Source organism: Coregonus clupeaformis, chromosome 38, assembly GCF_020615455.1.
Source record: "Coregonus clupeaformis isolate EN_2021a chromosome 38, ASM2061545v1, whole genome shotgun sequence".
In the NCBI taxonomy this organism is placed as follows: Eukaryota; Metazoa; Chordata; class Actinopteri; order Salmoniformes; family Salmonidae; genus Coregonus; species Coregonus clupeaformis.
The window spans coordinates 1,873,351-1,900,084 of record NC_059229.1 but is presented as its reverse complement, the minus strand read 5'-3'; the positions used below and the strand labels follow the sequence as shown (position 1 = coordinate 1,900,084).

Here is a 26,734-nt window from a genome sequence, read left to right as displayed (position 1 = left end):
AAAGTTGTGGAGAACACGTGGCCTTCACGCAGGCATCGACATTTCAGGGGCTGAGACCAAGCACTCTCCGATACATTCTCCACCGGGCTGCCAGAATCCCAAAGGCGCATTCAACAACTAACCTTGCCCTGGACAGTCGTTTGTTTAAGATCCTTACAGGCTTTGGCAACGGCAGCTGGCGTCCAGCGAAGGGCCTCATGAGGTTGAGTCTCAAAGGGAAGGCCTCGTCGCTGATGAAGACGTGGGGGAACGGGTCCCAGGTCTTCAGCCCCAGGGAGTGATGCAGGTGGTGGAATCTCCAGGGTGCCATCCTGAAGTGCCTGGCCGAAGGCAGAGTCCCAAAGGTTCCCGCCATCACTTCCCTTGCCGTAAATACCAACGACAAGGAAACAGTAGATGGCATCTACAACAGCCAAGAGTACAACTGAATATGTACCCTTGTAGTTGTAGAATTGCGAACCCGAGCACGGTGGAGCCTTGATTACTACATGTTTCCCGTCAATGGAGCCAAGACAGTTGGGGAAATTCCACCTCTCCAGGAACTTGGCAGCGATGGCCCTCCAGTCTTCCTCCTTGGGGACAGGCATGTATTCACCGACCAGGCAGTCCCAAATGGCTTGTGCCACAGAGGGGACAACGCCTGCCACCGTGGACCGTCCAACTCAGTAGCTGAATCCGATGGTTCTGTAGGAGTCCCCTGTCGCCAAGAATCTGAAACATAATTCAGAATATTTATCAATAGTGTGTGTGACTTGAATTCCACCCACATATTCTATCTACTCATATAGCTACCTCATTACTGTTTATTATGCTCTACTAATTATATTATAATACTCATCAACCATCATTAACAATGCCTTGAAAAAGTACAATTCAGTCTATGACTGTATCAATAAACTGTAGCCCAGGCCAACTCTACTCTTAGAAAAAAAGGTGCTATCTAGAACCTAAAAGGGTTCTCCGGCTGTCCCCATAGGATAACCCTTTGAAGAACCCTTTTTGGTTCCAGGTAGAACCCTTTTGGTTCCAAGCAGAACCCTATTGGGTTCCATGTATAACCTTTTCCCCAAAGGGTTCTACCTGGAACCAAAAAGGGTTCTACCTGGAACCAAAAAGGGTTCTCCTATGGGGACAGCAGAAGGACACTTTTGGAACCCCTTGTTCTAAGAGTGTACATGATTCCAATAAGAATGTAATGAATGACTGTAACTGTCTTGAACAACAAGGGGTCCTGGAGAAGACTAGCCTACCTTCATCAGGGCAGAAGGCACCACAACTTTCTTTTCATTTGGTAACATTGCATCATTAAAAAATGATTTTAAACCAACTTTGGGAAAAGTTATAGTCCTAATGAACATTCTGTAAAAGTACATCTGATGTCACATAGGGGCTATTAACTAGAGAGCCCTTTAGCTAGCTAGTTACACATAAAATATATCTAATATCAATCAATTACGGTATCAAAGGCTTTCAAAATGCACTTGAATTTAGCTTACCGGAGACAAATCGCCAGGCGTTCAACTGGGCTGATGGACTCCCGGTAGTTGGTATCCACCCGGGCGATCCTGGCTCCAACCATCATGAGCAGGTGATCGAACTGGCCTCTGTCCAGATGAAAGTAACTTCGGAATTCCTCTCCAAACAGTCGAAGCTCTTGAATGAGACGGTGGACTTCAACCATCTCTGGACCCACACAGACCTGCGCTTTCGGCGGGGCTGGTCCCGGCCCAACAGCGCGATCAAGACCACCTTCCTCAACGTTGGTCTCATTGTTGAAAGAGCCTACTCTCTGCTATCTTGACAATTTATTATAGGCTCTCACAATTAATTTTTTGAAGTCATCGAATATATAAGATATATGCTACTTGGCAAATAAATGAATAAAAAATGAAATTCTGCAGTCAAACTGTTTTTATTATGTAATCCCACAATTATTTTTTACTGGATATGTGTGCAACAAGTCTAAGCAGACAATTTGATGCATTCGTTCGATAAATCCAACAGATGCAACACACAGAACGATCTGCAACTGCCTCTGCAACGCAATGCTGTTCCATTGGAAATGAATGTACTTCTGGGTACAACACAGTCGGTGTGTTCGAAGCGTTAAACATCATGTAGATAGTAAATGTGATTTCATATACAGTAAAAAAATAAAAATAATAAAAGGACTGAGGACAAACACTACATGATAGGGGTGAAACACATTTGGCCCTGAATATGATTATAGTCTTCATTGTGTGTTCAAATAAATCAACAATATGGTGGAAATCTTCCTTAAATAACACTGGTGGATACAACTTTTGAAAGCAAAATAGTTGAATAGAAGGAAGGTTGGGGACTGGTTCAAAGATCATGTAATCCCATCAACATACAGCAGGAGGAACCATTCAACTCTTATAACTGAACAAGCTTCATCACTGCTGATAACAGGCTATTGGAAATACAAGGGAAAGTAATACATCATTTAATTTCAACATCCTCTGCCATGACTGTAAAACGCAATTAGATTTTATACAGTCAGTTTTAATACTTTACTGGAGGCCTCTTTCCAGGCAGGTAGACTAGCGGTTAAGAATGTTGGGCCAATAACCGAGAGGTCGCTGGTTTGAATCCCTGAGCCAACTAGCTGAAACATCTGTCGAAATGTCCTAGAGCAAGGCACTTAACCCTACTTGTTCCTGTGGTTCACTCTGGATAAGAGCGTCTACTAAATGACTTAAATGTAAGAACAGCAGAAGAGCAATCATGAATTAAAGGACCAAATCTAGGTTACATATTTGTGTTAATATGAGAGCAGGGTTTACTGATTCCATGACAGATATGAGAGCAGGGTTTACTGATTCCATGACAGATATGAGAGCAGGGTTTACTGATTCCATGACAGATATGAGAGCAGGGTTTACTGATTCCATGACAGACATGAGAGCAGGGTTTACTGATTCCATGACAGATATGAGAGCAGGGTTTACTGATTCCATGACAGATATGAGAGCAGGGTTTACTGATTCCATGACAGATATGAGAGCAGGGTTTACTGATTCCATGACAGATTGAGCCGACAACAATAACAACATTGTTGAGATTAGTAGTGACCAGGGCCCGTAGGAGTGCTGACCTAGCATCAGTTTTGACTTTTAGATCATAATGAATAAGATTATATGGACAGATCCTAGATCAGTACTCCTACTCTGAGATGCTTTGTGGATACGGGCCGTGATGGGTTGACAGCCGCTGGACCTGGGTTCTTGTTGCTGTTCTTTTTAACCCTCCTGTTGTCCTGGGGTCATTCTGACCCCAAATTAAATCTTTTGCCGACAAAATATGTTTTTTATTCATCAATTGGTCTGAAAATAACGGTAGTTGTTTAATACTATGCTCTTTATGATTCAAACAAATTTGAAGTAATTTGATTGAATTATGGGTGTTTTACTAAATGTAATAACTTCTGTTGTCCTCTGGGGTCAAAAAGACCCCGCAGCACAAAGTTTACATACTGCTTGGCAAAACATCTTTGATCATGTTTCTTTGATGTGTGGGGTCAAAACATCTTTGATCATGTTTCTTTGATGTGTGGGGTCAAGCAATGGTTATGACAACAACAACAACAAAAAAAGTATTTTCTCACAGGTGTTTGGGCATTTCACATTTTAGTCTGAGAGAGACAGGCAGCACAATGAGTAGGCAGAAGTTTTATAATGCACAGGAGGCTTGCAAGATAATTTTTGAAATAAAAGAAAATAATGACCAGGAGGACAATGCTGCACATAATGAGGATGAATCAACTGATGAAGAGGGTTCAGGGTCAGAAGAGGAGGAACATAATGATGAGGTGATAGATCCAACATACAGACAGCATGCTACTTCTTCCTCCGAAGATTCCCCACATCTCCTGCTGCAGAAATGGAAGATGATTATGAATATAAGGAAATGGATGAACGTGATGATGACGTAGAATCTGAAGCTGGTATGGAAGAAGTGTCAGAAGTGGAGCACTGCACCTATTATGATGAAGAATCAACAGATGAGGTAGAATCTGAAGTTGAAATGGAAGAAGTGTCAGAAGTGGAGGACATCATCTATTATGATGAAGACGAAGAATCAACAGATGAGGTAGAATCTGAGGAAGAGGACCCAGCTGAGATGGAAGAATATTTCCAGTCAAAGGATGAAACATTGATCTGGTCTTCCATCCCTCCCAGTGACCGACGACGCATGTTGACAGCAGAGAGAGATACAAGCCACCATGGTCCAACTGCATATGCAAGGTCTCGGATTGATGACATAAAGTCCACTTTTGACCTGTTTCTGCCAAAGCCTATTGAAGACGCAGTGCTGAGCATGACAAACAAGGAGGGGCAACGCGTTTATGGCAACAAGTGGAGAAAGATGGATCAAATGGATTTGCAGGCATATGTGGGTGTGTTGATTCTTGCTGGCGTGTACCGATCTAGTAAGGAAGCTACATCTAGTTTATGGCATGCCGAGTCTGGTAGGACAATTTTCCGTGCTACCATGACACTCAAGATGTTTCATAAAATCTCAAGAGTGATTAGATTTGATGATAAAGCCACAAGAGAAAATCGCCGTGCACGAGACAAACTTGCTCCCATTCGAGATGTATGGGACAAGTGGGTGTTTCTCCTGCCGTTGATGTACGATCCAGGTACTGATATGACTGTGGATGAGCGCCTGGTCCCCTTCAGAGGTCGCTGTCCATTCAAACAGTACATCCCGAGTAAACCAGGGAAATATGGGATAAAAATATGGGTAGCATGCGATGCCAGGTCTAGCTATGCATGGAACATGCAGGTATACACTGGCAAACCGGCTGGTGCGCAGTCAGAAAAAAATCAGGGCATGAGAGTTGTCCTTGACATGACAGAAGGTCTCCGGGGAAAACAATCACCTGTGACAACTTTTTTTACTTCACATGCTCTTGGCTTGCAGCTGCTGAAAAGAAAGCTGTACATGGTGGGAACAGTACGGAGGAATAAGCCTGAGCTTCCCCCTGCTCTGTTGTCAAAAAGGACCGGGCACGGTTCTCATCAAGTTTGCCTTCACCGAGACCCATGCTCTAGTGTCATATCACCCCAAAAAACAGAAAAATGTTCTTCTGATGAGCACTCTGCATCGGGATGCTGCTGTGAGCAACAGGGATGACAAAAGGCCCAAAATCATTGAAGATTACAATCACAACAAAGGTGGTGTTGATAACCTTGACAAAGTTACCAGTGTGTACACGTGCAAAAGAATGACAGCCCGTTGGCCACTCGTTGTCTTCTACAACATTCTCGACGTGTCTGCATACAACTCTTTTGTCCTATGGTCTGAAATCAAGCCAGCCTGGAATCAGGGAAAGTACAACAAGAGAAGGCTCTTCATGGAGGAGCTTGGGCGACAACTGGTGATACCTCACATCAAGCGACGCAAGGTTATTCCCCGCACGTCAGCCGCTGTCAAATTGGTTAAGGAGATCCAGCAGGTCTCCTCCAGCTCTACCTCTGCAGCTGCTCCCCCTCTCCCAGTTCCCTCATGCCGACCAGCCCTTCCTCGCCCATTACCCAAAAGGAGTAGGTGCAAATTCTGCCCTCGCAAGTGATTTCAAAACATCCAAAATGTGCCAAAAATGCAATGCATACATCTGCAAAGATCACGCCATTACTACCTGCCTCGCATGCAACTGAGGGCTCATTCAGACTAAAAAGTTAGGTTTTGAAGTTGAAAATGTTTTGGAAATGAATTATAACATGTGTTATATGTCAGGTAATAGGTTGGAATAAAGTTGACTGAAAAGTTGAAACAGAGAAGTGATTGTAAATGTATACTGTATGCTTTATAAACAGTCAAACCAGGCGGGGTCATTTTTGACCCCAGAGGACAAAAGGTGTGATTATGGGCTGTCATTAATAAAAATAAAATGATTCAAAAACAGCATCCTCACTAAACTTTTACAAATACCACTCAGTGATAAGTCAAATAGTCAAAATAATAATAGGTCAAAATAATTCATAGTTTCATTGTATTTTTACTTAAAAACAGGGTATAATTTTATGTAAACAAGGTCTATTGGCTCTAAATTCCAAAACAAATGAAAAAAATTATAGTAATGGGTTGAACAGAAGTAAGACTAAAGATGTAACCAGAATTGATTGAAAATGTATACTGTATGCTTTATAAACAGTCAAACCAGGCGGGGTCATTTTTTGACCCCAGAGGACAAAAAGGTGTGATTATGGGCTGTCATTAATAAAAATAAAATGATTCAAAAACAGCATCCTCACTAAACTTTTACAAATACCACTCAGTGATAAGTCAAATAGTCAAAATAATAATAGGTCAAAATAATTCATAGTTTCATTGTATTTTTTACTTAAAAACAGGGTATACTTTTATGTAAACAAGGTCTATTGGCTCTAAATTCCAAAACAAATGAAAAAAATTATAGTAATGGGTTGAACAGAAGTAAGACTAAAGATGTAACACAGAATTGATTGAAAATGTATACTGTATGCTTTATAAACAGTCAAACCAGGCGGGGTCATTTTTGACCCCAGAGGACAAAAGGCGTAAGGCATTTGGGAGGACAACACGAGGGCTAAGGATTTTACAGGGTAGGATGAAGGCCTTTCTTTCAGTGGCCTGGCCTGTAATTCTCGTCAGACAATATCTGAATACTTGGTCAGATGAAATCAGGGAAAGATATTGCTGGATGAATCTCTCTTTTAATCCCTTGATGACTAACAGGTTCAGACCCATATCAGGACTGACTTAACATAAGTAGGCTAGCACTGCTGATGAATATTAGGGTTTCATCTATCTTAAAAATAATTAATATATTCTCGGTTTCTTGTCTCTCTTTATTGGGCTCTTATTTACTTCCAAATGATTAAGAACCAAAGTTTAATAATTGCATCAAGGAACACGATCCATCACCAAAGTCCTTCCATCTATACACATTAGAATAGTTTTATCCTCCCAATGTCTTTATAAAAAATAGATTCATAGCCTACACATGGTGCCTCCTAGTGAGTCAGGGGCTCCACCAGTTCCTGACCAGTCCTGTTGTAAACCATATCACCGCCCCCGTCAACCCTCCCATGACAACACCCCCAAAACCACCTGTCAGGACCCCCATCAACAACCCTGTCACTATGGCGACGAAGAGCTCCAATCTGTCACCGACGATTCTTTGCCTGTCCTCCTTCCTCCACTGGAATCTGTAGCGCTCCCTCTCCTCCACCTCATTGGACCGCACTGCCAAGAGAAAGACACACCCCTCTTTACTCACAGGGGAGAACAGTCACCAAGGTGGAATACATCTGTGTTCTTTGAGGGAAGTGTGTGAAAAATAACCTCCTAAATACTATATTGTATTGTACTATATTGTATTGTATTGTACTATATTGTACTGTATTGTACTGTATTGTATTGCACTATACTGTATTGTATTGCATTGTATTGTACTGTATTTTACTGTATTGTATTGTATTGTACTATATTGTACTGTATTGTATTGCACTATACTGTATTGTATTGAATTGTATTGTACTGTATTTTACTGTATTGTATTCTATTGAATTGTACTGTACTGTATTGCACTATGCTGTATTGTATTGAATTGTATTGTACTGTATTTTACTGTATTGTATTGTATTGAATTGTACTGTACTGTATTGCACTATACTGTATTGTATTGAATTGTACTGTACTGTATTTTACTGTATTGTATTGAATTGTATTGTACTGTATTTTACTGTATTGTATTGTATTGAATTGTACTGTACTGTATTGCACTATACTGTATTGTATTGAATTGTACTGTACTGTATTTTACTATTGTGAATAAGTATAATTAAGTAAATGGCACAGATCATTAATCAACGTATTTCACAAATCACCACTAGATGGAGTGCTTTCACTAAAAGACTGAAAATGAGCTATTTCTATGGAGAAAGATGATGTAGCCCCTAGACACTGATCTGAGGTCAGCTTTGTGTTTTGGGCCTATTAAAAAGCCCTGACAGGATTGGATAGGATAGGTGCCATCAAGGGGTAGAAATGCCCACATAGCCTTTCACAGAGTAAGGTGGAACTACAGTATAGCTTTAATACAGGTCCTAATGGTTGTCCTAGGATCAGATTACCCTGACTAAATACTAACCAAACCATTAAAGATGCAATATGCAGAAATCGCTCTGCCATTTCCTGGTTTCTAAAATTCTAATAGTTCGCCTAATTTCAGTTTATGTCACAAAACAAGCAGTCATTGTGTTGAGAATCATTGTACCGTCTAAACTGCAGTGAAATATATTTTCCATAACATTTACATCATTTAGCAGACGCTCTTATCCAGAGCGACTTACATTATTATTTTCATACCCCCTGTGGGAATCGAACCCACAACCCTGGCGTTGCAAACGCCATGCTCTATCAACTGAGCTACATCCCTTAACCAAAATGTTTTGTATTTTCAGCTGTTTGAAGCTGGTGTACAAAACCAAAAGTAAAAGACGCAAAAACAAAACTTAACAACGGGAAGCATAGAAATGGCGCATATAGAACAGATCTACCGCTTCTTAGACTTGCTTTCAATGAGAATGAAAGATCTATAACTCACATTTCTATGTGAATTTGGTAGGGTTGTCCCAAAAAGTATTATTGTAACTTTAAAGCGCTAAACCATACAGTTGAAGTCGGAATGTCTCTCTCTCTCTGTGTCTCTCTCTCTCTCTCTCTCTCAATTCATAATTATTGGCATGGGAAACGTACAGTTGAAGTCAGAAGTTTACATACACCTTAGCCAAATACATTTAAACTCAGTTTTTCACAATTCCTGACACTTAATCCTAGTAAATATTCATTGTCTTAGGTTAGTTAGCATCACCACTTTATTTTAAGAATGTGAAATGTCAGAATAATACTAGAGAGAATGATTTATTTCAGCTTTTATTTCTTTCATCACATTCCCAGTGGGTCAGAAGTTTACATACACTCAATTAGTATTTGGTAGCATTTCCTTTAAATTGTTTAACTTGGGTCAAACGTTTCTGGTAGCCTTCCACAAGCTTCCCACAATAAGTTGGTGAATTTTGGCCCATTCCTCCTGAGAGCTGGTGTAACTGAGTCAGGTTTGTAGGCCTCCTTGCTCGCACACACTCTTTCAGTTCTGCCTACAAATCTTCTATAGGATTGAGGTCAGAGCTTTGTGATGGCCACTCCAATACCTTGACTTTGTTGTCCTTAAGCCATTTTGCCACAACTTTGGAAGTATGCTTGGGGTCATTGTCCATTTGGAAGAACCATTTGCGACCAAGCTTTAACTTCCTGACTGATGTCTTGAGATGTTGCTTCAATATATCCACATAATTTCCCTTCCTCATGATGCCATCTATTTTGTGAAGTGCACCAGTCCCTCCTGCAGCAAAGCAGCAAAGCACCCCCACAGCATGATGCTGCCACCCCCGTGCTTCACGGTTGGGATGGTGTTCTTCAGCTTGCAAGTACCCCCTTTTTCCTCCAAACATAACGATGGTCATTATGGCCGAACAGTTCTATTTTTGTTTCATCAGACCAGAGGACATTTCTCCAAAAAGTACGATCTTTGTCCCCATGTGCAGTTGCAAACCGTAGTCTGGCTTTTTTATGGCGGTTTTGGAGCAGTGGCTTCTTCCTTGCTGAGCGGCCTTTCAGGTTTAATCGATATAGGACTTGTTTTACTGTGGATATACATACTTTTGTACCGGTTTCCTCCGGCATCTTCACAAGGTCCTTTGCTGTTGTTCTGGGATTGATTTGCACTTTTCGCACCAAAGTACATTCATCTCTAGGAGACAGCCGTCATACCGTCTCCTTCCTGAGTGGTATGACGGCTGCGTGGTCCCATGGTGTTTATACTTGCGTACTATTGTTTGTACAGATGAACGTGGTATCTTCAGGAGTTTGGAAATTGCTCCCAAGGATGAACCAGACTTGTGGAGGTCTACAATTTTTTTTCTGAAGTCTTGGCTGATTTCTTTTGATTTTCCCATGATGTCAAGCAAAGAGGCACTGAGTTTGAAGGTAGGCCTTCAAATACATCCACAGGTACACCTCCAATTGACTCAAATTATGTCAATTAGTCTATCAGAAGCTTCTAAAGCTATGACATCATTTTCTGGAATTTTCCAAGCTGTTTAAAGGCACAGTCAACTTAGTGTATGTAAACTTCTGACCCACTGGAATTGTGCTGCAGTGAATTATAAGTGAAATAATCTGTCTGTAAACAATTGTTGGAAAAATTACTTGTGTCATGCACAAAGTAGATGTCCTAAATGACTTGCCAAAACTATAGTTTGTTAACAAGAAATTTGTGGAGTGGTTGAAAAACGAGTTTTAATGACTCCAACCTAAGTGTATGTAAACTTCCGACTTCAACTGTATCTAACAATATAGAATTTAGTATGTTGTTTTATGTTGAGTCACTCACCCACTGTAGGTTTCAGGAAAACAGGATCGCTCTGTGCAGCTCTGACCAGTTTATTTTTGTAGTATCCCTGCATTTGGCTCTGGACTATTTCTCCCATAATCCTTTGCTGATACTCCTCTGGCTTCTCCATAGTGGGACTGGCTGATAAGGTGGGAAATGTAGTCATTGGACTTTTGTTCTGTTATGTACCATTCTCCGCATTGGAGTTGGCTTAAATATTCATAAGTGATTCCTTATTATGTTTAAAATCAAATCAAATCAAATGTTATTGGTCACATACACAAATGTAGCAGATGTTATAGCGGGGTGAAAGAATGGAATTAAGACATATATAAATATATTTATCAATGTATATTTGAATTTTATGCTGTAATCAACCAAGAAAGTGTTGAGCTGACCATGGCTGCTACGGTTATTGACATAAACAGCAAAGTACAGGTGAGTGTCAACATGCACTACAATAGGATATTTTATGATTTCTCAATGGTTAGTATTGTTTAGTATTATGAAGTAAGGAAGTCAAGAATAGTTCAGAACTTACTCAGACGCACTTCCATTTCAGCTCTGCCGGGGTTAAGGAGACTCTCACAACAAGTAATGTTATCACACCACACTGAGGAATTTATGAAAAAAAATATTACTGAATGAGGAAATCACAAATTGTGGTGTTTCCCTCTGTGTGTGTGTGTGTGTGTGTGTGTGTGTGTGTGTGTGTGTGTGTGTGTGTGTGTGTGTGTGTGTGTGTGTGTGTGTGACATCGTGGCCAGCCCAGCTGAGCGCTGCTCTCCTCCCACTCCTCTGTGTTAAGCTGTGCTCCAGTGAGACAGTCTGGTCAGTCTGTGTGTATGACAGAGGAATGAACACACCATCACAGACCTCTACTAATACACAGTGTTAGACTACACAGGACAGACCTCTAGTAATACACAGTGTTAGACTACACAGGACAGAGCTCTACTAATACACAGTGTTAGACTACACAGGACAGACCTCTACTACTACACAGTGTTAGACTACACAGGACAGACCTCTAGTAATACACAGTGTTAGACTACACAGGACAGAGCTCTACTAATACACAGTGTTAGACTACACAGGACAGACCTCTACTACTACACAGTGTTAGACTACACAGGACAGACCTCTACTAATACACAGTGTTAGACTACACAGGACAGACCTCTACTACTACACAGTGTTAGACTACACAGGACAGACCTCTACTACTACACAGTGTTAGACTACACAGGACAGACCTCTACTAATACACAGTGTTAGACTACACAGGACAGACCTCTACTACTACACAGTGTTAGACTACACAGGACAGACCTCTACTATTACACAGTGTTAGACTACACAGGACAGGACAGTTCATACTGTCCAATGGTGCAGAGCAGCAGAGTCCTCTGGGGTTTGGTTTGGAAAAGTAAGTATTATCATGGTTATCTCTGTAACTGTTTTATCATTTCAGAATGACTGTTTTCATTCTGTTGCTTTCTGAAATGTGTTAAAGTCAGAATTTACTGGTTATTATGTTGTTACTAAAATGTTATCATTATCTGTCATGATGTTAAAATGTAATGACATGTTGGGTTCTAATTTTGGCTGGCAATAAGCCACACAATTGTCAACCTGTCACTCATTTGGCAATTTCAACCTGTTAAAGCCCTCATAATGATGAGACTCTCACGAATACGATGGTGTTCTCCGTTTTTGCTCTACGACCCCACAGGCGTCTGAAGTCGGTACAGCCGATCTGCCAACTTCTCTCCATAGCGTCCAAACCGTTTGGGCATCACAAAATAAGATATATCTGAAAAGCCTTAATGCTTTCTGCAATAATCTCATCTGTCTCTATGTGATAGTGAACAGATTAAGATGGAACAGGGGAGGGATGACATTTAACTCACTTTTACATCACGGTTTAGACGCGTGACAATCTGGATTAGGGAAAGGGGTCCCATTTTAACTTCAGTGTTGTGTTGTAAGAAGTTTTTTCTGCTGTCTTTCTTGTTGGACCACATTCATTCCAGTGTTGGCTCGCTTTAGAAGTGAAAGTATTTCTTAATGTCTGACCATAGTATGAATCTATTCTGTGCCAACAGATGTTCTGTCTTTTATGGGCCCCACCTATGTAACTAGGTCATTATGGGCCCCAACTGTTTATACAATAGGTAGGTAATGAACTGAACATTCACTGATTGTGTCACCTAAGATTAATTGGAGGTGGAATCTCTGCTGCACAGATGTCAGTTTCACATAAATGTGTTCTGTTGATCAGGGAAGAGAGGGGGGTTAGGGCCGACAACGTTCCAGGCCAACAACAATCCAGATGCATGTCAGATCTCACAACGCCTGAATAGGTGTTTAACATATCAGCTAAACACATCATATGCTATAGCAATCTGATGCCCGACTGTGCAGTCTAAGACATGCCATGCAACACTGGTTGAAGCAATGTAACCTCAGCAATGTAGTCAGCCAGGAACGCGACCAGCTTTACACCCTTCATACAGGTGAGTTGGTCGGAGGACGGTTAAAAAAAATATAATGTGTTATGCAATTTTGAACAGTATTTCAACACCAAACAATTGAATTTGGTCAAATTTAAATAACTTTTGAGTTGTCATTAGACATCGCTCCGAAGAATGACTATAGACAACATCTTTTGAATTGATTGAATCCTCATATTGTGCATTTTTTGGTCATCAAATGCATTATAGCATGGTTTAACATCACATAACAAATGCAGGGAAGCAGGTGCAGATGGTGAGTTTAATAATAACGAACATGGAGCGTTACAAAACAAGAGAAACGTCTGGACGTGAAAACTGAACCAATACTACCTGAAGAGTGATGGTAGGGAGTGCTAGATAAAGGGGAAGTAATCAGGGTAGTGATGGAGTCCAGGTGTGCGTAATAAGGGTTGCCAGGTGTGCATCATGATGGGTTGCCAGGTCCGGTGGTTAGTAAACCGGCAAGGTCGAGCGCCGGAGCGGGAGTAGACGTGACACATGGCAAGTAATTAAGTATATAATGACCCTGCTTTGTATTTTTTTATGAAGTCTGGTTGTACGGGGAAAAAAAGAAAAAAAAGAATGCAAGTAAATATTTAAAATCCTTTGTAACTTCAGCATTTGGCTTAGTACCAAAAGACATTGAGACAGGTATATCTGGTTTGTGCAGACAACCACAGTCACAAGGCTTTGTAACATTACCAGTTAGCATATATCACAGGTTTCAAACTCATTCCAAGGAATGAGTTTGCCATCCCTGGCATAGATCAATCTTTATCTGATTCTACTGTAGTCATGGCTCTATGTAGTACTGTGCGCCTCCCATAGTCTGTTCTGGACTTGGGGACTGTGAAGAGACTTCTGGTGGCATGTCTTGTGGGGTATGCATGGGTATCTGAGTTGTGTGCTAGTCGTTTAAACAGACAGCTCGGTGCTTTCAACATGTCAACACCTCTCACAAATACAAGTAGTGATGAAGTCCTCCTCCACTTTGAGCCAGGAGAGATTGACATGTAAATTATTCATGTTAGCTCTCTGTGTACGTCCAAGGGCCAGCCGTACTGCCCTATTCTGAGCCAATTGCAATTTTCCTAAGTCCCTCTTTGTGGCACCTGACCACACGACTGAACAGTAGTCCAGGTGCGTCAAAACTAGAGCCCGTAGGACTGGCCTTGTTGATAGTGCTTTATTATGGACAGACTTCTCCCCATCTTAGCTACTGTTGTATCAATATATTTTCACCATGACAGTTTGCAATCCAGGGTTACTCCAAGTAGTTTAGTCACCTCAACTTGCTCAATTTCCACATGTGGGTTTTTTATATTAATTGTCCTACAGTGCTGAGCCCACATCCCTTCCCCTGGATTATGAAGTACAGTAGAAATACAGTAATGAAGTAGAGATCAAGCGTTTCCGGTTCAAGCTCTGGATAACCAACTGGGATCTGGTACAATCACACACATCACAGCACCACTCACCATTACCGTGGGACCCCTGCACTAAGAAAACCGTCCCTTCCTCATCATACAGGCACCCGTACACAAAGTCGTCCTCTGCCTCCCGTGGCTCCAAAGACACGACCCCACCATCTCCTGGCCGCGGATGGAGATTACAGCCTGGGCACCCGGATGTCGGAAGACCTGTTTCCCTTACCCTGTGGTTCCACGTCGGTTGAGAGTCCTGTGGTTGCCCTCCAGGCCGACATCCCAGAGGCTTACCAGGATCTCCGGGAGGTTTTCTCCAAGACTTGCGCCACCTGTATCCCTCCTCATCACCCCTGGGACTGTGCCATCGACCTGCTAACAGACTCTGCGCCTCTGCGCAGCCGCATCTATCCACTGTCGGTGGCTGAAACCAAAGGGATGGAGGAGTACATCCAGGAGGCTCTCCAACAGGGTTTCATCCGCCCATCCACCTCCCCTGTGTCGGCTGGGTTCTTCTTCGTGGCCAAGGAGGAGGGGTGTCTTCGTCCGTGTATTGACTACAGAGGTCTCAATGCCATTACCACCAAGTACCGCTACCCCCTTCCGTTGGTGCCGGCCGCCATTGAACAGCTCCGCGGGCCCAGTTCTTTACCAAGCTGGACCTACAGAGTGCCTACAATTTTATCCGCATCCAGGAGGGGGATGAATGGAAGACAGCTTTCAACACAGTGTCTGGGCACTACGAGGACTTGGTGATGCCTTACGGTTATCCAATGCTCCATCAGTGTTTCCAGGCATTCGTGAACGAGGTGTTCCGGGTCATGTTTGGGTGCCAGGTGATCGTGTATATCGACGACATCCTGATCTACTCAGCCATCATAGAGGAGCGCATCACCCACGTCCGTGTAGTCCTGGGACACCTCCTAGAGAACCATCTCTACGTCAAAGCGGAGAAGTGTCAGTTCCATCAGGTCGCTGTCTCCTTCTTGGGATATCGGCCTGCAGGGAGTGGTTACGGAGGAAAGGAAGGTACATTTTACATTTTAGTCATTTAGCAGACGCTCTTATCCAGAGCGACTTACAGTTAGTGAATACATATATATATATATATATATATTTTTTTTTCATACTGGTCCCCCGTGGGAATCGAACCCACAACCCTGGCGTTGCAAACGCCATGCTCTATCAACTGAGCTACATCCCTGCCGGCCATTCCCTCCCCTACCCTGGACAACGCTAGGCCAATTGTGCGCCGCCCATGAGTCTCCCGGTCGAGGCCGGCTGCGACAGAGCCTGGATTCGAACCAGGATCTCTAGTGGCACAGCTAGCACTGCGATGCAGTGCCTTAGACCACTGCGCCACTCAGGAGACCTAGGTAGGTAGATGCATTCAGGTCATCGCCAGTCCCAACCACCATAAAGGGACTACAATGTTTTTTGGGGTTTGCCAACTTTTACCACAGTGTCATCAGGAACTTCAGCTCCATCGCCTGTCCTCTCACCTCTCTCTTGAAAGGTGGCCCCAATAAGTTGACGTGGAATCCTGCAGCTGACGAGGCCTTCCACATGCTGAAGGAGCGTTTCACCTCTGCCACGTTGCTGAAACACCCAGACCCTACGCTACCCTTGGTGGTGGAGGTGGATGCCTCAGAAGTCGGCATGGGGGCCGTCCTTTCACAACGTCAAGTTAATCCACAAAAACTGTATCCATGTGCATACTACTCTAAGAAACTGTCCCCTGCAGAGAGAAACAATGACGCCGGTGATCAGGAGCTCCTGGCGGTGAAGTTGGCATTAGAGGAGCAAAGACACTGGCCGTTTCTCATCCTCACCGATCATTGGAACCTTGAGTACATACGGACAGCAAGGCGGCTGAACCCGCGCCAAGCAAGGTGGGCCCTTTTCTTTACTAGATTCAACTTTACCTTGTCGTACCACCCAGGTTCAAAGAACATCAAAGACGATGCCCTGTTGTCCCGTCTCCACGATTCGGGAGAGGTTCCTGTCCTGAGTGATCCCATCATACCGCCCTCCCGAATCGTTGCCCCCGTGCTCTAGGATATAGATGTGGCTATCCGGCAGGCTCTGGAGAGGGAACCCGCACCGGCTACCTGTCCTCGGGAGCGCACCTACCTTCCCACGGAGGTAAGGGATCGGCTTTTGACCTGGGCGCAAACATCCCTTGCCACTGGACACCCAGGTATCACCCGCACCATTCAATCCATCTTCGTTAAGTACTGGTGGCCCACCTTGGTGGAGGACGTCGCCCAGGACGTCAACTCCTGCTCCGTATGTGCCCAAACCAAGTCTCTCCGGAGCGCTCCAGCAGGGAATCTCCTTCCCCTTCCCAAGCCTCAGCGACCCTGGACCCATCTATCAATAGATTTTGTCACTGATCTTCCCCTGTCTGATGGTTTCACTAATGTTATGGCTGTTGTGGACAGATTCTCAAAATCTCCCTACCGCCCTCTAGGTCACTGGGGAACTGTTTCAGCAGGTCTTCTGGCATTGAGGCCTTCCGGGGGACATCGTCTCTGACAGTGGTCCCCAATTCACATCGCGGGTATGGAGAGCCTTTATGGAGAAGCTGGGGGTCACGGTCAGCCTCACATCCAGGTACCAGGCTCAGTCCAACGGGCAGGTGGAGAGGAACAACCAGGAGTTGGGGAGGTTCCTGAGGAGTCACTGTCAGGACCGGCAAAGGGAGTGGGCCCGGTTTCTTCCCTGGGCAGAGTACCCCCAAAACTCATTTCGTCATTCCTCCACCAGGTTGTCTCCCTTCCAGTGTGTCCTTAGGTACCAACCGGCCCTGGCTCCTTGGACCCCGAACCAGACCAACGCACCTGCGGCGGATTAATGTTTCCGACGCGCAGGAGAGGTTTTGGACGCTGCCCACGTGAGGCTCCAACGCGCCATCCGCCGTCAGAAGGAGCAGGCGGACTGCCACTGCAGTGAGGCACCTGTTTTCCATCCTGGTGATCGCGTCTAGCTCTCCACCAGGAACCTCCTGCTCCGCCTGCCCTGTCGGAAGCTGAGCCCCCGGTTTGTGGGGCCATTCAAGGTCTTCAGGACGATCAATGAGGTGATGCATAGATTACAGCTTCCCACTAACTACTGGATCTCACCCTCTTTTCATGTTTCTCTCCTCAGGCCGATGGTTCCTGGTCCCCTGGCTGATGCCATCCCCACGACACCCCTCCGCCTCCCCTGGACATTGAGGGTAGTCCCTGCCTATACCGTCAGGTCCAGAGGAGCGGTGTTGGGTTCCGGTGGATGACATTTTAGATCCCAACATCATCCAAGAATTCCACCTTCACCGTCTGGCCCGTTCCTCGTCCTCAGGGCCTTCCTACTGGCCAGCGTCGTTCTGTGGCAGGAGCCACATGTTGGGGAGGGGGTACTGTCACGTCTACTCCCGCTGTCCCTCCAGGCACTAGACATCGCCGGACTACTAATCACCGGTACTGCCAACCCAACCTTACGCACACATGGCAACCCTCATTACGCACACCTGCGCCTCATCATTAGGCACACCTGGACTTCATCACCTCCCTGATTACTCTCCCTATATCTAGCACTCATTTGTTATCACCCACCAGGCAATATTGACTATGTTTCTCAAGTCCATTCGCTGCTCATGTTTTGTATCATTCTATGTTCCGTGGTTATTATTTAACTTACTACCTGCACTTGCTTCCCGACTCCCAGCGTCATCGTTACAGGAGGATATATTGGCATGGGTGTTGCAAACCGTGCCAATATATCTTCCAAACACCGGCTTCGAGGGAATTATCACTTTTATACAACGGGTTACCAACATATTCAAATAATGATTTACATATTTTAATTAAAAACATTTTTATGAATTTATTCATACTATTTCATCCTAACACAAGATATAGTACCAACAAAAATCTAGGGTTGCTACCCAAGCTGGCTGGTTGTTCGTTCTATCAGTTTGGTTGCTAGAGATATGACCAAGTCGTTCAGTCTTTTTGTTCTGTATCAATGAACGCGACCCATTCGTTCTAAATGTTCCATTGCCATACTGGCTGGCAACGTTCTTATCCTTTGCTTGCTAGTTAGCTAGCTAACTATGGCTAACTTACAGTTACATCAAACAGTGCTGCCAGAATAACAACAAAGTAGCTGCATTTGCATTTGTTTAAGCTGTTTTCTAGTGACATTTATTTGGATACATCCATAACAATGAGCTAATGATGCGCGATTTCACCTGGCATAGAAAATGTGCTCTCTCGTCAGGACACTGTGGTTCAGAGGAGCTAGCCAACAAAATAGCTAACACAATCACTTCAAACTGAAGCTGGAAATATGGAAATTAGCTGCACTTCATTTTGTTTTACCTGCTTTCTATTGACATTTCTTTGTATATATCCATAAAAATGATTTTGCTTCATGATTTCGACTGGCTGAGTACAGCTGCCTGCCTGCCTGCCTGCCTGTCTCATTCCGACTCCCGACCCCTACTCGTTCATTACTATGTGACAGCTGGAGATCGAATTTCAATACTGAAACAATGTTGCAAATGTCATTGAGAAAGACAGCAAGGTTTATACAAATCTTTGTTATTGAAAACCAATTGCTAGTCTAAAGAAATGGGAGATAATGTCTAGATGCTTTTTACAGTGGAGATCAAGTTTATAAATTGTCTGGCTGGGCTGATGAGACAGTGGATTGTGCAGTGAGATAGAACACAGACCAGGAAGGGAGGGTAGAGGGAGATGATATTATAGGAATTCTGGTATTTATATAACATTTCCCATAGAATACATTTTTGTTGGAAAATACAGTGGGGGAAAAAAAGTACTTAGTCAGCCACCAATTGTGCAATTTCTCCCACTTAAAAAGATAAGAGAGGCCTGTAGTTTTCATTATAGGTACACGTCAACTATGACAGACAAATTTAGATTTTTTTTTCCAGAAGATCACATTGTAGGATTTTTAATGAATTTATTTGCAAATTATGGTGGAAAATAAGTATTTGGTCACCTACAAACAAGCAAGATTTCTGGCTCTCACAGACCTGTAACTTCTTCTTTAAGAGGCTCCTCTGTCCTCCACTCGTTACCTGTATTAATGGCACCTGTTTGAACTTGTTATCAGTATAAAAGACACCTGTCCACAACCTCAAACACTCACATTCCAAACTCCACTATGGCCAAGACCAAAGAGCTGTCAAAGGACACCAGAAACAAAATTGTAGACCTGCACCAGGCTGGGAAGACTGAATCTGCAATAGGTAAGCAGCTTGGTTTGAAGAAATCAACTGTGGGAGCAATTATTAGGAAATGGAAGACATACAAGACCACTGATAATCTCCCTCGATCTGGGGCTCCACGCAAGATCTCACCCCGTGGGGTCAAAATGATCACAAGAACGGTGAGCAAAAATCCCAGAACCACACGGGGGACCTAGTGAATGACCTGCAGAGAGCTGTGACCAAAGTAACAAAGCCTACCATCAGTAACACACTACGCCGCCAGGGACTCAAATCCTGCAGTGCCAGACGTGTCCCCCTGCTTAAGCCAGTACATGTCCAGGCCCGTCTGAAGTTTGCTAGAGTGCATTTGGATGATCCAGAAGAGGATTGGGAGAATGTCATATGGTCAGATGAAACCAAAATAGATTTTTTTGGTAACAACTCAACTCGTCGTGTTTGGAGGACAAAGAATGCTGAGTTGCATCCAAAGAACACCATACCTACTGTGAAGCATGGGGGTGGAAACATCATGCTTTGGGGCTGTTTTTCTGCAAAGGGACCAGGATGCCTGATCCGTGTAAAGGAAAGAATGAATGGGGCCATGTATCGTGAGATTTTGAGTGAAAACCTCCTTCCATCAGCAAGGGCATTGAAGATGAAACGTGGCTGGGTCTTTCAGCATGACAATGATCCCAAACACACCGCCCCGGCAACGAAGGAGTGGCTTTGTAAGAAGCATTTCAAGGTCCTGGAGTGGCCTAGCCAGTCTCCAGATCTCAACCCCATAGAAAATCTTTGGAGGGAGTTGAAAGTCTGTGTTGCCCAGCGACAGCCCCAAAACATCACTGCTCTAGAGGAGATCTGCATGGAGGAATGGGCCAAAATACCAGCAACAGTGTGTGAAAACCTTGTGAAGACTTACAGAAAACATTTGACCTGTGTCATTGCCAACAAAGGGTAAACTTTTGTTATCGACCAAATACTTATTTCCCACCATAATTTACAAATAAATTCATAAAAAATCCTACAATGTGATTTTCTGGAAAAAAAATCTCATTTTGTCTGTCATAGTTGACGTGTACCTATGATGAAAATTACAGGCCTCTCTCATCTTTTTAAGTGGGAGAACTTGCACAATTGGTGGCTGACTAAATACTTTTTTCCCCCACTGTACACACCAACACCGCACTATGTGTACATTCAGAGGGTAGCTGGTCTCCATATTACAGTTCTACCAAGTATTCATACCACTGACAGACTTATGAGCTGTTTTGACTGCAACTAAGCATTTATTTAAGGTCATTTTGATTGTATACATGGTCATACCTAGTTATAACCACTTATAACCATAGGAGAGTAGGTAAGGTGTTCCATCTCTGCAGATGATCTGTCTATCTGGTCTAAATCACTGATATAGGTCCCCTCCACCCTCTGAGGATATGTAGAAAGAAGAAACCTGGATTCACTAAATAATTTTTAGAGTTATCTTAGAGTACAGGTAATTTTGGTTTTGTACACAGTCATATAATACATGGTATAGAAAAGTACAATCTGAGGTGAGTACATGGGGAACTATATCTCTACAGATTATCTGTCTATCTGGTCTAAATCACTGATACAGGTCCCCTCCACCCTCAGGTGGTATGGATAACTTGTCATTATGTCTCCAGAGAAACCTAGAGTCAAATAAAGGTCTTATTTCTCAAATTACTATAGGCAGAATTATGTGTTTTGGTTCGGACTTTATTTTTTAAAAGTCCATATTGATACAAAAACACTAAATAGTGATTTAGATTTGTTGAGAACAAGTTTGTTGACAAAGTCATGGAAGTTTTAACAATTCAGTAAACCACCTTTGGGTTATAATCACAAATATTGACAGATATTGATATTGACAAATGTTCCACATAAATATTCTGCGGTTGGTGTTTTCTGTAATGATTTAAGTGACCATTGTACTGTACTAAAGTACCTAAGACAAACCCGCGCTTTATTCGTAACATACATTTAAAAACTTTTAATGAGCAGGCTTTCTTTCATGATTTGTTTTATTTTGACTGGAGCAAGATTGAGCTTATTCCTGATGTGGAAACTGCCTGGAAATTCTTTCATGATGGTTTTTTCCAAATAGTAAACAAATTTGCCCCATTCCGCAGGTTCAGAGTTAAAGGGCGGGATAATCCATGTTTATCTTCTGAGTTGTCTTGTATTATTCACAAATGTAATCTAGCCTGGGCTAAGGCAAGGAAATCATGTTCTGATGATGATTGGCTTTTTAGGCAGCTACGAAACAAGTGTTCTTCTCTTCTCAGGAAGGCCGAGTCTGAATATTAGTCTGTTACCACTGATAACCTGAATGACCCTAGAAAATTTTGGAAGGCTATTAAGTCTATGTCTGGTAACAGTAATGTTAATTAATTACAGTCATGTGTATTGAAGGACTCTGTTGCTGTATATGACACAACTGAAATGCTTAGTTGCACTTTGTATCATCTGGTAGGCTGTTTGATTCAGTATCCTGGTCTCTGTACAACCCTGTGTGGATGAACCGGTGAGAGCTGGTCAAACTTTTAGCTTTTTGCCATTCTCAGTGCAGGAGGTACATAAAGCCCTGAAATCCTTAGATCAGAGAAAGCCTGCAGGTGCTGATCTTCTTGATCCCTGCTTTTTAAAACTGGCAGCTGATATCATAGTGTTGTGGCAAATTCGTCCTTATACTAATCAAAGAACCAAAGTATTTCAGAGTTTTTGTAGAATTTAAGATAGACTTTATTACATACGCAATAGAGCCGAGGTGGTTTGCAAAACATCTCCCTTCTACCTCTCAGCTCTCCGTTGATATAGCCCTATTTACATACATTTTAGCTTAAAACCCCTCCCTCTTGGGTTCCCCCACCACTGTCTTCAGTTTCCCCCTCTCGACCGCTCCGCCCACTTCCTTAATCTATGATAGTGGCTAACTCTGACTTGTATTCAGTTTGGAAACAATAGTTGTACAATCAATCAAGCCCTTGTCATTCAAACATAATAATGTTCAGTTTAAACTCTGTTCAACCCCGGCTCACCCTGGCTTGATCTGGAGATTGATTGTTGGACATGGCAGGTCCACACTCAATCTCTCAAACATACCCAAACCCAACTCCTCTATTCCTCATGTTTAGTCTGAACTCTGTTAAACTCTAGCTCCGTTTTCAGGACTTTGTCTGAGGAGAGAGGCAAAAGGCAACAGTCTGGTTTCAGTCTCTGATAAGGTAGGACAGCCATGGATTAGATAAGAGCGAGGAATTCGACCCGAGGTCAGATCCCCATTTCACACACACACAAACCCAGTGAGAGGAACCAATTAAATTCTTGCCTAGCAACAGCGATGTACCCATTTGTAACCCTGGCTACGTGTTTGTCATGTTTGTGATTAACTTTGTTTATCTCATAGTTTACTGAAAAATCTTCATCAATAGCTGAACCACTTATATATCTGTTCAATCTAACCCTGGAATGTAATGAAATTCCAAGGATCTGGAAATCAGCATTTGTCCTACCACTTTTACCACTTTCCAACTCTTTTAAATAATTATAGGCCAATCTCAAAGCTGTCACTTCTGGCGAAAATACTTTAAACACTTGTTAGTGAACAGCTAAAATAGTTTTTATATACTAACTCTTTTTTATCAATGTACCAATCAGACTTCAGGAAGAAGCATAGCACAATTAAAGCAGCCATGAATGTTTTAAATGATATGATTGAAGCCCTTGACAAAAAACAGCACTGTGTCTCACTTTTTATTGATCTCTCTTAGGCTATTGATACAGTTGATCATGCTATACTAAGGCAGAGATTGTCAAGCGTAGGTCTTTCGGAGCATGCAGTTGCATGATTTGCTAACTATCTGTCTGCTAGAACTCAGTGCACTCAATTTGATGGGCTCATGTCTGTTAAGTTGTCTGTCTGTAATCGTGTGTCCCAGGGCTCTGTACTTGGTCCCCTCTTATTCACTATTTATATAAATAATTTAGACAAAAATGTGCAAAATGCGCAACTTCACGTTTATGCTGATGATACTGTTATTTACTGTTGTGCCTCTCACAAAAGCTTTCCAGAACTTGCAAACTGCTTTTTATACTGTTCAACATACCTTGTGTCAATTGAAGCTTATCCTCAATGCTGACAATTAAACTAATTATGTTTTCTAAACTAATTAATGTGCCTTAGTGCCAGGGAGACAGGACGGACAGCTGATCGTCCTCGCTGTGGCAGAGCACGTGTAACAACACCTGCACAGGATCGGTACATCCGAACATCACACCTGTGGGACCGGTACAGGATGGCAACAGCAACTGCCCGAGTTACACCAGGACCGCACAATCCTTCCATCAGTGCTCAGACTGTCCGCAACAGGCTGAGAGAGGCTGGACTAAGGGCTTGTAGGCCTGTTGTAAGGCAGGTCCTCACCAGACATCACCGGCAACAACGTCTCCTATGGGCACAAACCCACCGTCGCTGGACCAGACAGGACTGGCAAAAAGTGCTCTTCACTGACGAGTCGCGGTTTTGTCTCACCAGGGGTGATGGTCGGATTCGCGTTTATCGTCGAAGGAATGAGCGTTACACCGAGGCCTGTACTCTGGAGTGGGATCAATTTGGAGGTGGAGTGTCAGTCATGGTCTGGGGCGGTGTGTCACAGCATCATCGGACTGAGCTTGTTGTCATTGCATGCAATCTCAACACTGTGCGTTACAGGGAAGACATCCTCCTCCCTCATGTGGTACCCTTCCTGCAGGCTCATCCTGACATGACCCTCCAGCATGACAATGCCACCAGCCATACTGCTCGTTCTGTGCGTGATTTCCTGCAAGACAGGAATGTCAGTGTTCTGCCATGGCCAGCGAAGAGCCCGGATCTCAATCCCATTGAGCACGTCTGGGACCTGTTGGATCGGAGGGTGAGGGATAGGGCCATTCCCCATAGAAATGTCCGGAAACTTACAGGTGCCTTGGTGGAAGAGTGGGGTAACATCTCACAGCAAGAAAAATATTCAACAACTTCTCATGGAATGGCGGGAACTGTGAAGGGACCAACACACAAACACACTCATATCTATTTTTTATTGTATTATTATATATTTATTGTTATTATTATATATTGATGTATTTATTTGTGTGACTGTCCTTGTCTATCAGTGTTGTGTTATTTGTCATGTTTTGTGTTTTTTGTTGACCCCAGGAAGAATATCTGCTGCCTCTGCAAAAGCTAATGGGATACAAACAAACAAACAAGTGTGTTGTGTGTAGTGTGTGTGTGTGTGTGTGTGTGTGTGTGTGTGTGTGTGTGTGTGTGTGTGTGTGTGTGTGTGTACCTTGGCATTGACCAGTGAAGTCTTGCAGACAGAGTATCAACAGGAACAGAATCTTCAGAATCCTTCTTCTTCCTTGAGCCGTTACTACTACTGCAGCCAATCAAAAGCATGGAAACAGATGATGACCTCATTACAAAATACAAAGTCCACATTTCTTCGGTGACTCATCCCAGAGTGTTTGGCAAAGTTCCAACGTTTACGGATGAGGATGAACTAAATTATATATTTTTCTCAGCTATTTGACTTTCAAACAATAAAAACAATAAAACCATAAACTATACAAATATTCATGATATGTGGTATAACTGTCGATAAACACAGTACATTCCCTAACAACGTAGCCTACATCAGGTGAACATAATGTACTCATATGCATATCAAATGACGATCTAAACATGGTTATTATTCTACCGTTGCCTGGCTGCTACGTGTCAAGACCAGATAGACCAGTTAGACGTTGTGTTCCCATTAACATCACAGCTACTGTGTAGACAGACAGGAAAAGTTTGTGTCGGAACACAAAGAGTGCGTTACTCTGCTCAGACGTTGCTGACGCCAGATCTTACAACACCTGGATAGGTATTTTACATATAAGCTAACCACATCATGTGTTTTAGCAATCTGTCAGTCAACCATTGGTTGATGCATGCAACGTCTAAGCAGTGGAGCGCGACCTTAGTCAGTACTGACAGAAACCTGCAGGTGTGTCCCTCACAGCAACAACCTGCTATAAGATGGTTGTTGACCCAAGATCGGCCCCCTTGAACAAGATACAGTATACTACACTAAACAAGGTAAATGTTTCAGGGAAAAGTCAAACCATGTTTCTCCTTTCACTGTTCTACAATATTAAAAAGTGTATAAATACAAAACATACTGTACAGCATAATGTGATTGTTAACAGCTATATGATTTTATTGTTTTGACATTTTAATGATAAGTGATGTAAACATATGATTATTTATGCGTAAATGTTAACAGACCTGGTATTAATAAAATGTCTACTTAATATTGTGCTACAGTTATTCAAATATTGTAGAATAGATTGTTGTGCAACATTTTATTAGTAAGGAAGTTAAGTTGAATACTCACTTTTAGTGTGGTTGCACAGATCTGTTAATTGTTGTCCCCTGTTGTCACTGAGAGAGCTGAAGCAGTGGGCCTGCTGGTTTTGCACAGCCAGGTGCCCCAGGTGGGTGGAGATGTACCTTAAGGACCAATGGAATGGTCTAAAACTCATGCAATACTAAAGCGCCCAATGTGCTGCACCTTACATTCTGTTAAGTTTCATTTTCCCAGCAACTAGTCATTTCAAGCCAATGAGTGTTGCTAGGCAAACATTATTCTACTCAGGACAGGCAGAGTCTGAATTCTGATTGGGTGTCGCTGTTTAATCTTGGCTGCTTGCCAGAATCAGAAGCTAGGCCACAGAAAATGAAATATGTCTGACACATTTTACCTTTGGAAAAAAAGTATAAAAATTACAATTAAAAACAGCATGTATTTGCCTAGCCTGGTCCCAGATCTGTCTGTGCTCTTTCCACCTCCATTGATCACTATCAAGCCATGACAATGAGTGACAATGAGTTGGAATGATAGCACAAACAGACTGACACTCAGGGTATTAGTTGCCTAGGTCTTCTAATGTAATTGTTTTATTCATAATTGTACAACGAGCCAAAGAACAATGAGTAGTTCAGTTGTAATAAGACATGTATTACAAACTCCTCACAATTGCTTGCAAATGA

The 26,734-nt window shown here is 42.9% G+C and overlaps 1 protein-coding gene and 1 long non-coding RNA gene across 3 annotated transcripts in view; both read right to left on the bottom strand.

The window, feature by feature from the left end:
- The window catches only part of LOC121534260 (zinc finger protein 501), a 644,805-nt gene that overhangs the window by 478,164 nt on the left and 139,907 nt on the right, over positions 1–26,734 (bottom strand). The gene's annotated exons all lie outside the window — the stretch shown is intronic.
- On the bottom strand, positions 6,939–26,165 carry LOC123482800. Its single transcript, XR_006657936.1, has 5 exons — positions 26,079–26,165; positions 24,987–25,076; positions 11,010–11,081; positions 10,469–10,609; positions 6,939–7,257 (listed from the first exon to the last, which is right to left on the bottom strand). It is a non-coding gene; the product is annotated as an uncharacterized LOC123482800 (long non-coding RNA).